This window comes from Lepeophtheirus salmonis, chromosome 5 (genome assembly GCF_016086655.4).
Source record: "Lepeophtheirus salmonis chromosome 5, UVic_Lsal_1.4, whole genome shotgun sequence".
In the NCBI taxonomy this organism is placed as follows: domain Eukaryota; kingdom Metazoa; phylum Arthropoda; class Copepoda; order Siphonostomatoida; family Caligidae; genus Lepeophtheirus; species Lepeophtheirus salmonis.
This window is the reverse complement of record NC_052135.2, coordinates 47,847,691-47,863,199: the sequence shown is the minus strand read 5'-3', so window position 1 is coordinate 47,863,199 and position 15,509 is coordinate 47,847,691. Positions and strand designations below refer to the sequence as shown.

At 29.6% G+C, this 15,509-nt stretch overlaps 1 protein-coding gene across 1 annotated transcript in view; it reads left to right on the top strand.

Annotated features, from left to right (window-relative positions):
- The window catches only part of LOC121118779 (prolyl endopeptidase FAP), a 373,925-nt gene that overhangs the window by 173,182 nt on the left and 185,234 nt on the right, over window positions 1–15,509 (top strand). The gene's annotated exons all lie outside the window — the stretch shown is intronic.

Below are 15,509 nucleotides of genomic sequence, written 5' to 3'. Positions count from 1 at the left end.
GTTTAACTATTGATTTATTTTTCGCAAGTGTCAACTAACACAATTCATGTATTTTTTTTACATTTATTAACAATAAAATGATTAAATTAATTTTGTGTTCCGAATGCAGGTCGTTGGCCCATATCCAAAATGTTTTATAGTTCAGTTCTTACTTCACACTTATTTATAATATTGATTACTTTTTGTTTAGAATAAGGTGGTTTTAGTTGTTATGTTTGCTTCATTTTTTTAACCGCTAAGATGACATAAATTAATACAAAAAGTATATTATTTTTAATAAAATGTTTGAAATCAATAATTATAATTGTATTTCAAAATCACAAAAAAAAAAGGAGCAAAAAAAACTAATTCGATCACAAAATTGAAATAAAAATAATATTAAACGTATTAAAATTCAATAATGTATAAATAAATGAGGATTAGTGCTAATCTGATTATGTTACTGAATCAACATATCTATCCAGATCACTGTATTTTTCAACCATGATGAATACTTCAAAAGTTCCTGGAAAAGAGCTATTCCTAGACAGCACCTTTTGAGTATTCAAAAGTATGCTTACTTCACCTTCAGTGTTGTAATTTCGTCTTTAATAGTATTGCCAATTGACCGTCTTTTCGAAGATACAATATACAGGGAAACAATCTTTATAACCGTAATTTGGCGCCATGTGCTGTTCCCAAATGATTTCTAATCTGAAAAAATCTATTTCTTCTGAAACATGGAAACGTCAAAGATACACTTACGAAACAATAGCATCTAGTAGGGTATCCATGTAAATGAGTTATTGAAGCAAAGCAAGCTTTTGTTTATAAGGCTTTTGTCCTTGATTTATGCACATTGTCAATGAAAGACTTTCAAGTAACGTCCATTTAAAATATAACTATAGGCTTTCACTACCGAACTACAGACTTTCAAAATAATATTTGCAAATACAAAAAAATGTAGAAAAAATCAAATAAATTGCAGAAATAGACTTGCTAAAATTGTTTAACTGCCGGATGTTTCAAAAACACAAATTATTTTTGTCTGCAAGATCCACTTAACTTCTGATGGTATAATACAAAGAATTGCTGGCTTGCATTCAAACATAGCAAAAACCATGCATTTTTGAGATTTCCATCGAGACACACCCTTTGGGCATAGATTGCATAGTCCCCGCTTGTCACAGTGAAGTGGCAAATGCCCACAGTAATCATGCTGCTCATCTGGTTGGTGGTTTGAGGATCGTTTCTTCGTAGATACATATGATGGGGAGGAGGTTAATGGTCGGCCAACTTTGGATACTGGTTTGTTGGCTGGCTTGAAGCTGTGGGCGACTGCCAATCGGCACCTTTTGAGAAGCATTGGTTTCTCATCCAGTAAGGCACAGTCCCTCTTGTAGACTAGCCAGGAATTTGAGATACACAGGTCAAGGACGTATCCGATGAGAGGAATGTACCAACGCTTTGACTTTGACCGTTGAAAGAGGCTCGATCCCATATGCAATGCTGAGAAAGTTGACACATTTTTTGTCTAGCCATTTGACTGCAATTACCCCTTCAGAAGACCTGTAATCGAAAGCTCTATGTCCTTTCATTGCGAGCTCTTTGTCTGACATCAAGGGTGCACCTAACACCCAGTATTGAATGCAGGTTTTAGACCAAGTTGAAACTTGTCAAGTAGTTGTTACAGAACACAACTGAAAGCTGCGGCAGTGTTATTGTCTTTCGTAATGTTATTACAAGTTTGCCTTTAGAAGTAGAGCCTGGTCTTGTACACTTAGATCAACATTGAAGAAGGTGGATGTCCCTTGATACAGCAGTAGATCATGGATGATACCGAATTAATTGGCCCGACAGAACAACTTAAATCCCCATTTGTCTGTCCTGTATCTATATATTCCAGCATAACCTCATCAACACTGTGCTTTTAAGTGTATGGTATCAGGAGACACTGCTCTCGAAGCATCTCAAAGAGAGGACGAATTTTGTAAAATCTGTCTGTACTGTCACCGTACTGCTGGTTATCACTAAAATGAATGAACCGGTGTAACTGCTGGAATATTTTCCTCGGTATAACATCAGCTTTCATGTTGAAGCATGACTTGTGGTGCTAGTAGTAATTTATGGCTGGGAAGGTGAAAACAACCATGATGAGTAGTATTGTAAAGAAATCTTCAATCTCTTCAGTGCTAGTCTTGATTGGGAAGAGTACAGATGGGTATGGTAGGCAATATGTTTAATCATCTTATCAGTGAAGAGAGTTTTGAAGTACTCCAATGGTATCTTCCTATGAAGGGTCTAACTTGCTATACATGCTACTTAAAAAAGTGTAACAACAAATGGATTTTTTTTTGCATTACAAACATCAACGAAATGTTAGAGAGTGCTGAAACAGGTGGAATTAAATAAAAACACATTTTTCAATAAGATATAGTTACTCAAAATGTGCTCTACCAAACGGTCTACCAGGGGTTAAAGGATTAAGAAGGATATGTTCTTTGTTCTGTGTGATAATAACTTCAAAGTATGTTAATAAATTTATATTGATCATAAAAGAGGAAGAGTTGCAAACACTGCAATATAACGTCTCATATGACCAGCTCGTGATTTCCTCTCTACTAGTCAAAATAAAACCAATGGAAGACATGGTCTATGGATGTGTAAATATCATTTTTCTATAACATCATAATTAATATGAAAGTAAATGCATAATTAAAGAAGAATCATCACACGTGTATTAATTATTATCTATTTACTTAAATACTAGTATGTTATTTTACTTCTTGCAAAACATTCTAATTTTTCAGAATTAAAGATTTGGTAAGTATCACCCTCAACCACCGTATTCTAATGAATGCAGGATGCACTACTCAAAGTCAAAAACTCAAACAAAAGTAGATTTGCTATAAATTAGCTACATATTCCTTATTTACATATAATAAGACCTCGAACCCATTGGAGAAATATTATACCTTTTATAAAATCGAAATAGATTCCTCTCACGATCTATTTTATAGCTTCCCTAAGATGGTTCTGCTGTGTAAGGCAGCAGAAGGCTTAGTGTTCTGAGCTTTTAGAGTAAAAATCTTGGAAACGGACTAGCTCATAATGACGAATCCGGCAATGGATGAAAATATGAAGATGGAGTGCATAATAACAGACTTCTATCTATCAATTTATGTCCCATGCCACTTTTAGTAAAAACATTAGAAAATTATAATAACATGATGCCCCTTCTTGGATACACATCGCTTACAGTTATATAATTTGATTAATTTTATGTTATTTATTTAACGCATGTGCTAGCCTTGTTAAGCTTTACCTGTTAACTTTTTCTTTTTTTCTAACATTTCACTTTAAAGTTTATAATTGTTAATTTATTTATTATTAGAACTGCTTTGTATCAAGTTAAAGTTGTACCCAAATAAATTGTAGTTAATAATAATAAAAAGAAATAGAGTATAACTATAACATTAATTATATTGGTCTTTTCCTTTTCCCCTATAATTAACTATTTGAAACTTATAAAAAATCGACTTTAGCTGATCTAAAAAAAGGAAGGGGAAAAAGAGTGTTTGTTCAATCTTTATGTAATATGTTCTTAGGTTAAAGCAAAAGCAACTGAATGTGAATTTTATTTTTACAAAAATATCGCTCCTCTTTTAAAAAATAATTTTACTTGACTGTCAAAGTCATTTTCTTTCATCTCGAAAAAAAGTTAGCTCCAATTATCAAATGTTTTTACTTATAATCTGTATGATTTTATATAATTATACATCTATAGTATAGACAATAGGTTTTAGGAAGCAATATTTGACCTAATGTACCTGGGAATTAAGGAAAAGAATAGACTCTAAGATCAATAAGTTTACAATTTTTCCTTTCTCCTTCTAATTATTAAATATAAAACATAAGCATAAAAAAATGTATAAATTAATCAATTTCTATAATCCTATAATGTATCTAAGGCAATTATTCATATCGATGAAAAAAAACTTGTTACAAGGAATGCAATATAGTTTGAGTATAAACTGAAGTGTGTTCATATATTCTTAAAATTAGAACGCCAAAGATAATGACGAAATAACACAGCATTATCTCATAACCAGTAAATACTTAAACTTTATTTTTACTTTGGTCCACTGTCGTTTTTTCACTTTCTCTGTTCTTATCAGTGTTTTGAAGTTTAATTAGTTAAATTGGATTAATCTACTATTAAGATGTCAGGGGCGTCCGCAAGGGGTGAGCTGGAGGGACTGTCACCCACTTCCCCAAAATTAAGGATTTTTTCTACTTACTTAAAAATTTAATTTTGAAATGTTTTTCAAAAAATGTAAAAAGTGTATTCTAGAACTTTTTTTTAAATATTTGAATTATATAATTTTTTTCCAAAAACTTTAATTTTTGAGAATAAGCATGGACTTATTAAATTTTTTAATATTGTAATCAGCTCTGTATTCTATAAATATTTCTTATCAAATACTTGATTTTGATAATTTTTGTGAATAACTTTTTTGGAAAAAAAAACAACCAAAAATGAAAAGTTGGAAATTTAATTTTTCAAATTTTTTTAAGAACAATTCCAAGAACTAAGCCTCACACAAAATATAATACTGGGAACGCCCCAGCCTTTTAATAATTTTCAACATTATTGAGATGTATTTTCTGCTTCTTTTTGGAGGAAAGATTGATCAATACAAAAAATGAAACGACTTGATACACAAAATAAATCAATCCACGGTCATTCATCGAATAGAATAAGTTGGTTAACGTTATTTTCAAACCAGTAACTGTGGGAGAAAAATATAAAGAGTACAAAGTGTGCGCGAGACTGAGACATTGACGACGTTCCCTTAATAAACGGGTATATTAAAGTATGTTCAATGGATGAGGTCACATATTTTAAAATTAATATTTCCGATTAAACTAGACTGTTTCTAGAATGTATATGCTAAGAATTTAATAATACAAAGAAAATCCGAGAAAATTATCACAATTGACTCATTTGCCTTGATCCATGTGAGGATGTTCTTGCACCTCTTGAGTCTCCTGGGTTTCAAGTCCTAAGCCAATGAATAAAGAAAAAAAATCAAGGTTTTAAATAATATTTTGATAGTTTATAATTATTTATCCATCATGAGGATGAATATGAAGAAAAGAGATGAAAGGAGAGTGACAGATGTCTAATTATTTTTAGAAAATGTCATGTTTAATAATAATTTATTAATCTAGGAATAATATATTTTCTAAAGGCTTTAACATTTAATTTTTTTTTTTCCTTTTACCATTTTAGATTATAAATTCATAGGTATAAAATATATTGTCAAAAACTTACGCAATTAATTTATTAATAGTATTTTTTTTAAAGAGTCTTATATTGCTAAAAATTCATTCTTATGTTGGGGTGATGTACCATCCCAGAAAATTATTGGAGAGCTTAAAAACTTGATTTTAGTCTAAAAATAGACTGGATTGTCCATTTATTATATTTTTCAGTAGGTATCCTTTATTTCCTCCCTTCTCTTCCATTTTTCCTTAAAATTTATTACATAAGTAAACAGTTGACAACGAGAACTGATACTGAATAATATATTATGCGTATAAATCAACATAATACAAAACTAATTACAAAAAATATTAGTTTGGAATTCTATTCATTCAGAGTTAAAAAAAAAAAAGATATAATATCCCAAAAAGAAAAGAAAATAATGAAGACTGGATTTGACGTTTGTATTTCATAATATACTTATGCCATAGTCGAATATAACTTTTTTTTAAAGAAAGAACCAGCTTCATATAAAATAAATGAAAGTTACTCTTTGGACTAAAAAGACGCAACGTCTCTAACCCTTTAATGTGTATTTACATCACAATAATGTGTACTTATGACAAATTCTTTATAAATGTTGCCTCCACTTTATTTCTATGATGGTCTACTTCTTTTTAATTTTATAGAACTTTGTTCCTGCTACAAAAAAAAAAAAAGTCGTTCTTATATTGTTTTCTCCTCTTGACTATAAACTTATAACACTGTACGTATCATATTTGAGTTCGAATACTCAATTTAAGTAGTTTGATCATTTTCGGCTTCAGAATTTCAAAGATACTTTTGTATATTTATAACAAGAGGGAACAATTGTGGGATTGAAGTTTTTACAAATAAAATGAGGACAAGAATGAAATTTATCTTTGAGCGCAGAATCCAAAACTGACCTCATTTTTTATATCAGTCGTCAGGTTTCAGAAAAATATTATATTATAGTAATTTGTGACTATTATCTTTCAAAGCCAATTTTCATCATTAAGACAATCACCAAATTGAAGTACAATGAATAAAACTAATGTAAAAGGGTTTTTTATGGTTATATTTAATGAATTTACATATGAATTTACCATCCATCTTCATATGTTTAAATATGTAAAATAATGAGCCTCACTCTGATGATCGAACAATTAACAACGTCTAATTTTTTTTTTTTTGCATAAATACTACTGAATATTATATAAATACTAACAACAGCCCCTAATCTCTGTTAGAGAAGGCGATCGTATTTTCTAATTAGGGAATCTTTCAATGTATCCGAACACCGATAGGCCCTCATGTAAACACTTTTCTCTTGATCTATCCGGCATAAAAAAACGAAGGATTATTTTTCGGTGTCGTCAATAATTCAATATGAACCTAGTTTTTTCCATCCCATTTATTCCATTAAAAAACCCTCTAATTAAGGAATGCACAGCCTTGCAATGGATGTGTTATGTACCTATTGTAATTTCTTCTATAATATAATTCAAGCTGTAATTTCTGCAAACGGAGACATTCTTTTTTGTCACGCATTGACATAATAATTAAAAGTAATTTAGAATTAATATTTGGTTTGATTTTATATTAAGAACTAAACTATATTCGATGATTCATTTTAAAGTATTTAGGATCCACTCTTTCATCTATATAGAGAGTTTTCCGAAAGTCTTAAGCCTCTACGATTTGGTACGTAATATTTTGGATTCAATCCTTTTCTTCTGCTATAAAACGATTGCAATAAAAGTTATATTTATTTGTTGAGATGCATCATCTAAGAAATGCAGTGAAAAAATCTTTATCGTGCTAGTAAATCACCGAACAAAACATTTCAGATTTTGAGACATTCAATTAGTGTGAGTTCTGTAAAATATAACATCAAGAAAATACATGATGACAAGACAAGAAGCTATCAATCTGGAAAACTTTGGGAAAGTTAGAGCAAAATTTAAAAAAATAAAGATCATTGCAAAAATGGCAAGGACATCAATGTGTTAGGAAATTCGATGAAAAAAATCATTCATAAGGATCTGAGGATGATTTTCCTCAAGTTTAGTTTCAATCAGAATGTCCCAGATGATGCACAGATGAACCGTTTAGAAAAAAATTAAAATTTCATGGAATTTTACTCGGAATGAGGGTCTTTTGTCTTTTTGGATAAAAAGAAACGGGACTTGGATCAAAAATTAAACTGAAGTGTGTGCCTCCTCATTAACTGTCTCCTTATACCTCTGAACTGTTCCAATGCAGGTTAATAATCTATCCGATATGGTTTTTGGCGAGAGTTTCAAGTAAAGGAAAAAAAGGTTACTATGAAGACAGATGATTAAATTTAATATGTTTTGTAGCCTGTAGTCCTTCCATGGTTTGAATTCAGAAGATCTCAGTGACCCAATTGAGACAGAATGGTTGCCAAACATATGGTGCGTGCAGTGTGTGAGATATATAAATCTTGTCTACGGTAACTATATAGATGATAAACGAGATATATTGAATAATTTATAAAATATTGATATAAGTTAAATAATTTTTATTTACTTTTAGTATTTTATTTTAGGATCAACTTATCACTGAATTAATAAAAATTGAAAAAGTTTAAAACTTATGGTCAACCCTATATATAGAGGAGTCTACTTGACTCAGATAATATTAAATGTACAGCATATCACTTGGTATTCGAAGAGTGGAGCAATTATTTAATAGTCCTTTTACAAGTCTTGAAATATATATCCATGAAGAAAATAAAATTATAACTATTTTTTTTTTTTTTTTTTTTTTTTCAAAAAATCTTTATTGAGAAGGTGTAAAACCCAAATAAATTCCAGTATCATGTCTTCAGTAGCAAGACTCCTTTGAATTTGTCTTTTATATTTTTTATACTATTTTTTGACATTTTTGGCCCCTTACAGCCCTGATGCCAACTCCCTCGACTACATTTTTTGGGTGAATATCGAAGATAAGGCTTGCAATATTCTTTAACCAATGGCGAGGCTTTCAGCACCATCGTTTTTAAGTTTTTAAGAAAATAACATATATTTATTATTTAAATTTTTCTTTTTCATTAATAAATTATATATCTTGTCTAAATAACAAAGCCTACATGGTAGTCACAAAGGAATTTGTTCGGACCAATCAAAGAGCCCGTCAAACAGTATGCTCCCCATAAATCGATCCGGACATCGTAAAAGTCACAATACATTTTTCGATATGATATGAAATTTCATTTGATAATGGACGATTGATACTCAAGATATTTGTATATAATTTTGTTGGGTGCCCAACAAACAAATCAAGTTTTGCAAGTTATTTTATCAATATGTTGGAATACCAAATAGATGCTGATCATCAGATGAAGGGCCACAATTGAAAGTTAGTAGATGTAGGCAAACTTTGAAAGAATGGAGAGATGAAGCCATTGATATGAGTCCATACCACCCAGAGAAAAATACAATGCAGAAACTTGTGGCAAAGCAATGAATACACTTTTTAAGAAGCCCAGTAAATTAAGTATGTGTCTGGGGGGGATAGTAGATAATAATAAGTCATTGCTAGAGAGGAGACACATACCCCAAAAGATTATAGGAAGTGTCGAGCCAAAATTATATTTAACCAACAAATTGCGTCTATTGTTTCTACCCCTTGTAATACAGTCGAAGTATACAATTTTATGTCCAAAATGAATCGCTTTGTGGCCTGTCTTAAAAAAAAAGATCAAAATTGACGTTCGATGAAAAAAGGAGGGAGAAAAAGAAAATGAAAAAGTATTCAGAAAATGACAAATATTTCAGATTAACATCAATTTTTATGAGTCAAATAAATATACTAAGGAATCTCCAGACTAATTTCTACAAACTTTATTTTATTTACTAATCCAATATTTCAATTTAAGTTTTTTTTTTGCACCTAAAAAAACAAAATTACAATTTTCACCGATCCTTTTTTGCCCATAACTTTTTTCATTTTGAATAAATTTAGAAAACGTGGAAATTTGATAGTTGTTTTTTGAAACACCAATCACTTTTTTGAACTATAACTCAACCCCCTATCAACTCTCCTTGAGCTACAAAGAACGGTTATTGTCTTTTGAGTATAGCATAAGCCCCCTTATATGACCTCCCAAAAAAATGACACCCCTGGTTAAGCCTGACCAGGGTCAAAGAGAGACCCATGCATAATATCATCCTCTTAGGGCCAACGGTTTGGCGCGTTTAAAGGATACACACACATTTTCTTTTATTTATGAAATGGTAATATCCTTGTTATCTTGTTTACATTTGTATATGTTAATAAACTAATACCAAATACATCACAGGCGGTTGTACAGTAAAATGCTTTAAAGAGATAATCATCCCTTTCAATTTTTTTAGGTCATCCAGATCATTTATGGAATAAATGACTCCCAAATTTAATATTGCTTTAGATAAATATTACCATTCCTGTTGTCCTCTGACTGACTCAAATACTTTTTACTGTTGAATTAAATAAAATTTCAGAAGAAATGGTTCCATTGAATCGGATTTAATATGATAATTAATAAAAAAAAATCCAATTTAATTTCAAATTTTGCACAAATTTGGAACAATACAATTTGTAAAGAACAATATTTTATAGCTTTATATTCTACAGTAGTGGAGTATTTTTTATTCAGACTGATTCTGGTAGATTTAAAGAATATTTTCCATACAACTATATTTCCGAATACTTTTGTTGTAGTACCATTTTGTATTGTTATTCATAATTAATTATTAGATGTGCAAAATTCCTCTCCTTAATAAAAAGAAATAGTTTGTGACCTTCCAACAACCCTGTGATGTAACTTATATTTTACTTACGTTTATGTATGAATATATTACATATAATTAAAAAAAAGATGTATATGGAAATTATATTGTAATAGAAAGGAACAGAAGGGTTTTTACTATTTTTCTATTGAGTCGTCGAGTACTAGAAATATTTGCCCTTTCTAAATACATAAATACCTTTCTACTACATATTTATAAAAATACTTAGTTTTCTGTATTGGATGTTTTGTTTCTATGTTTACTTCATTTTTTTTTTAAATTATAGATGTTCTAAATCTCTGTTTATTTTTTATGAATGAAACTAAAGTTTACTTTGCCAAGAATCATTCCTTTAAAATAGTTTACAGCAACAACAAAAAACAAATTTGTGAAATGTTAATATTTATTTGGACATCAAATATATATTTCGGGCCCTTAACTTATTCTTAAAACTATGACAAAATGAATCTTTTTTTGAATGATGCGTGTTACATACTCAGTAAGCATTTTGTTGGAATATAATGACCTATATGCAGGCGGAAAGCAACACAAACAGCGCTTTTACACCAACTAATTGTGGATAGGTGGTATTGTCCTAATATTACATTATTGTAAAAATAGGAATTAGTAAAGTAACAATTTAATATCTCTATAGAATTCAAAATAATTTTAATAGATATTTCGGTACATCATCTGAATTAATAAATTTATAAGTCAAGCCTCAGGTTTTTTACTATACTAGCAATATAATATTTCTGACGTATTCATTACATGATAAAAATATTAGACCACGGATGCTATAACCACAAAATTTTTAAAATAGACCCAATCCATAAAAACAGCAAGCTTTTTTATAAAACTAATTAAAAATAAATTATAATGATAATTGGTCACTTGCACTGGACTACTCAAAACAAAAATTGTACAGACGCCCCTGAGAGTTTATGTGAATAAAAAAATGTTTGTTATTCTTAGACTAAAGAAAATATCGAAATACTAATTTTGGTTTCGGAACTTATAAAAAAATATTAGTATTGTTACACAACTAGTAAAAACAATGTATCAAAGAAGAGAAAAAAATCAACTTCCAGGTGGGCAAATAATATTTATACTAATGAGTTTAATGCATTGGAATCCTTCAACGAATCCAAATATTAGAACTTTAGAGTAAAATAGATACTTAAATATTATTTTTCTATCATGATGTGACATTTAATGTATCTCTAAACACTCCCTTCTAAAATAAAAGAGAAAAAAACGACTTCAAAATTACATAATAATAAAGCTAGCCAATTTCGTCATAAGTTTTTTATAAAACTAATTAAAAATAAAAGGGTTCTTGTATTAGGTCCATACGAGCCCTTAAATTATAATATAATTTGTTTGCTACAAAGTAGCTAAATGGCCCTTCTTCATAAATAACGCACCTAAATAAAGACCTTAAACCAGCTGTATAAATATAATTACTTTTGTAAAATCGTATTGTCTTTTCGCCATATATTATATACTTGTCATATGTCTTTGGAGTGCATAATAACAGACTTCCTAATATCATTTTATGTTCCATGCCACTCTTAGTATAAATATTAAAAAATTATATTATCATGATGACCCTTCTTTGATGCACATCGCTTGTTATATAATCTGATTAATTTTATGTTATAAATTTTGTATACACGTGCTATCTTTGAAGAGCTTGACCTTTTTCTTTCTTATTTATTTTTTAATATTTCACATATGAGTCTTTGAAGTTTAAAATGTAATGAAGTATTAATTTCCCATCTTGTTTTCAATTTTAATTGTAATAGAATTGTTCTATTCTTAAATGGTTAATTCATTAAAATAGTTATGTATCAAGTTAAAGCTGTACCTAAGTAAATGGTAATATAAAAAAAACAAATCAATTTGGGTTTATGTATCGTTTATTGTAGATGTTTGATTTAAAATATTATAAATATTTCTTAATCAACATATTAGAGAATAAATATGATTTGACATAATAAATGAGTAAAGTAAATGTATAAGTATCTTTTCTTTTAAGAAAAAAGTTCATATAGTAAGCATTTATAGCAAATGACTTCTTACTTTGTTCTCGTAGCAATATGCTCAACTGGATTAATTCAGGAGTGTGTATTGTACAATTTGCAGCCTACAAAAGTTATTTATCTTTGATATCTTTGGGTGTAAAAAAAAAGTATACATCCGGAAAATAGTTTCTGGATGGGTTACTGATTACAAAATGTACATTTTATTTTTTGGCCTTATAAGTAAGGACAAAGTAATAATTATGATATTTTCTCTTAAGTTAGATTATGACAACGGGACAGACGAAATACCTTCAGATCTTGGCTTTGCTTGGCACGGACCTCATCATTTCCCATTTTCAAATCCCTTAAATGGGACCAGTATGATTGTTTATCCAGTCAATAAACTTATTGAAAACGTTGAAAACCTCTAAGTAAAGTCCGGATCAGACAGGAGGTCTAAAATAAACATTTTAGGATGTTACATTATGCACAGTCTCAAAGTTGCTTAAATAAGAGTAAAAAGGAGGCCGGTAAACCTGTATGAGACCAAAGCGTCCCTTATGACCCAGCCATGAAATAAACCCATCTTTAATGTTGCCAAGGACTGCTAGAAAATCTCAAGTCATCATTTGGACAGGTAGTTATCTTCTCTGATAAAAAGATCGGGGAAGTTGACTCAGTTACAAACATAATGAATAATAGATATTGAAATATGAATGAGTTAGGGTGGCCCATTTCACCCATCAAATGCCATGTCATGTCTCTAATCTATTTCGCCAAGGTTATTACCTTAATAGTCAGAATTTGAAGGAAAAGTTAAGAGCAAACTTCCTACTATGGGTTATTCAGATTGTCCTAGTTGAAAACTATGTTATGCAACAGGACGGGCCAGGTGCAAATGTTTAAATCTATGTAGTAATGCCTAGATGAGAATGTATTTTTTTGGCCATATACAATGTGGCCGCCTAACAGTCCAGAACTGATCCCACTGGATTATGCTTTTTTCCATTCCAAAGCTTGTTGACGACCTCACAAGATTATCAACACCATGTAACCAGTTGTTATACGTCAATGCCAAGTAATGAGCGTGCCTTCAAACACAAATTAGAGATCGATATTGAGACCAAAGCAGAATATGTCCAATAAAAAGTTAGTCTACAATGTCTAAACTTTCATTTTCAAACAAAGATTCTTATTGAACAATAAAAGAAGTTTAAACAATCCTGTATTAAATAAAGATTGAGATACCATAAAGAAGATAAATATGTAATTGTAGCTTTTTCATTAGCTCTCTTATTCAAAACACCACATTATATCAGTCGTGTTGATGTTGATCTTCTTCTTCTTTTTGACATAATATCAAATGAGATTTTTATACACATCGGGAAATGTTATTTTTCACACCTACAGTCATCGCAAGTGATGTAATTATTACTGGAATTCCAGGAAGTGTATATAGATTACAATGTATGATACAAACTCAAACGTTATCCATAGGCAAGGAGAACAATTGCAAAATCTGTTGACAGATATGCCGTCTCTAATTATAATATTCTTATAGCCTTATCTTAATAAGGGCTTTTATGTTGACTTGAAATCCAGCAATTTCTATATCTTTAGTCATTAACACTAGTCTAAGTAATATCTGGAGTTGTTGAAACTCTAACAGTAGACTCAAAATTCTTGAGTTTCTAACCTGCAGTACATTTTTTTTTTTAAATAAGCAAACTATTATCCTCTACATTGTAGATTCAATCGTTTTCTTATCTGTTTGACATCATCATGCCTGGAACTATTCTTTTTGAAAATTATAGACTGCTATCATTTGATGATTTCGTTTCATTTATTTAGCTCTTCTGCTTTGTGAAGAGTATATGTATATATATACATAAATATAAAGATGTAAATATATTTATAATTTATTAAGCATGAAAGAAGAATAGCTCAACAATAAAAGGAGATATTTATCATTCATGATTTATTAGAAGTATTCTTATTTAATAATAGTAACCATCATTGTTAAAAATCCGCTTTATAGAACGTACGACTTCCAGAAAGGGAAAAAGTGGCATACAATATCCAATAAAAGTAATGTTATGTGGAACAAAAATTGTTGCTTACTCATTAATTGGAAAATTAACCAAAATGATATTAATGGGAGACCAGAGACAGATAAATCAAAGGACGGCAGAAACCACAGACTAGGTAAAGTAATTAAATTGATACCAGAGATGTTTTTTTTTAGGTACAGTCTTTTTTGTTAATATCAAATAGAGTCTTTAATTTATTTATCAGAATGTTGTCAAATTTTGTTCCAACCCCCTTGATTTAAAAATAAACTTTACTAATTCTTTCACAAGTTATAAGTGCTAAGTATTTTAGAATCTATAAGGAATTTCATCAGGATCATCACAAAGGAATAGTTTGAACAAGTGATTCAACTGTCACTCCATAAACAATAACAATATAAGTATCTTTATAATTCAGAAAAAAAAAACAAAGCTTCATTAAGGATAGACAATATAGATTCTGGTTAAAAATATCTAAATTCAAATTGAAATCCCTACAAAAATTATCTATTATAAAAAAAAATATATTGAAACAAGTGATTTATATCTACAAATAATTATAATCTTCATTAATTTGAGGGGATATTACATCTTCAATGTATTCTTTAATTATATTAAAGTCTAAATTTATCATACATTAATCTAAAAAATCGTTCCAAGATCGATTTTTTTCGATTTGGTCCTAAATGTCTCATTCTATTGACCAATTGAACCCCCATCTCATTTATATGAGTTATAGAGTAATACAATTTAAACTAAGTCATTGTTTATATGTTTTCAAAATGGAAATAACATGACACAATCTACAAATTGTTTATAAAAATGGTTTTAATTAATAGCTTATCATTCTAATTTATTCTGAAGGAAAAAGCATAACCCTGTCCGAAACGTTACTTCTCTTAAATTACTTTAGAAGAATCTTAGTCAAAAGACGTAATATAACAATGAACTGCCGCAAGAGATCAAAAAGCGCATAAACAGAATTTTAGTCCAATCAGAATTAGAGATAAGAAAATATATTATTGATTGATTTAGATGACGCCTCATTCCCTAATAGTCTCTTCAGATCGAATTAGTTTGATTAAAAAAAATATATATACCGGTCTCAAACCAGTCAAGGAGTTACAGACCGTAATCCAAACTACAATATAAAATAAATCCAATCTTTTTTGTCTTTTGATGTTTTATACTTGATTGTATATTACGAAAAAATATCTTATCGTAAGCTTTTTTAAGCGATAACGATTATAGGTAAAGACAATTGATGAGGCTAAGGCTTATATTAGTTGAAACCATAAGAGTATTTATTTCCTTAATGTCATAGCTTCTCACAGCTAATCTAATAAAA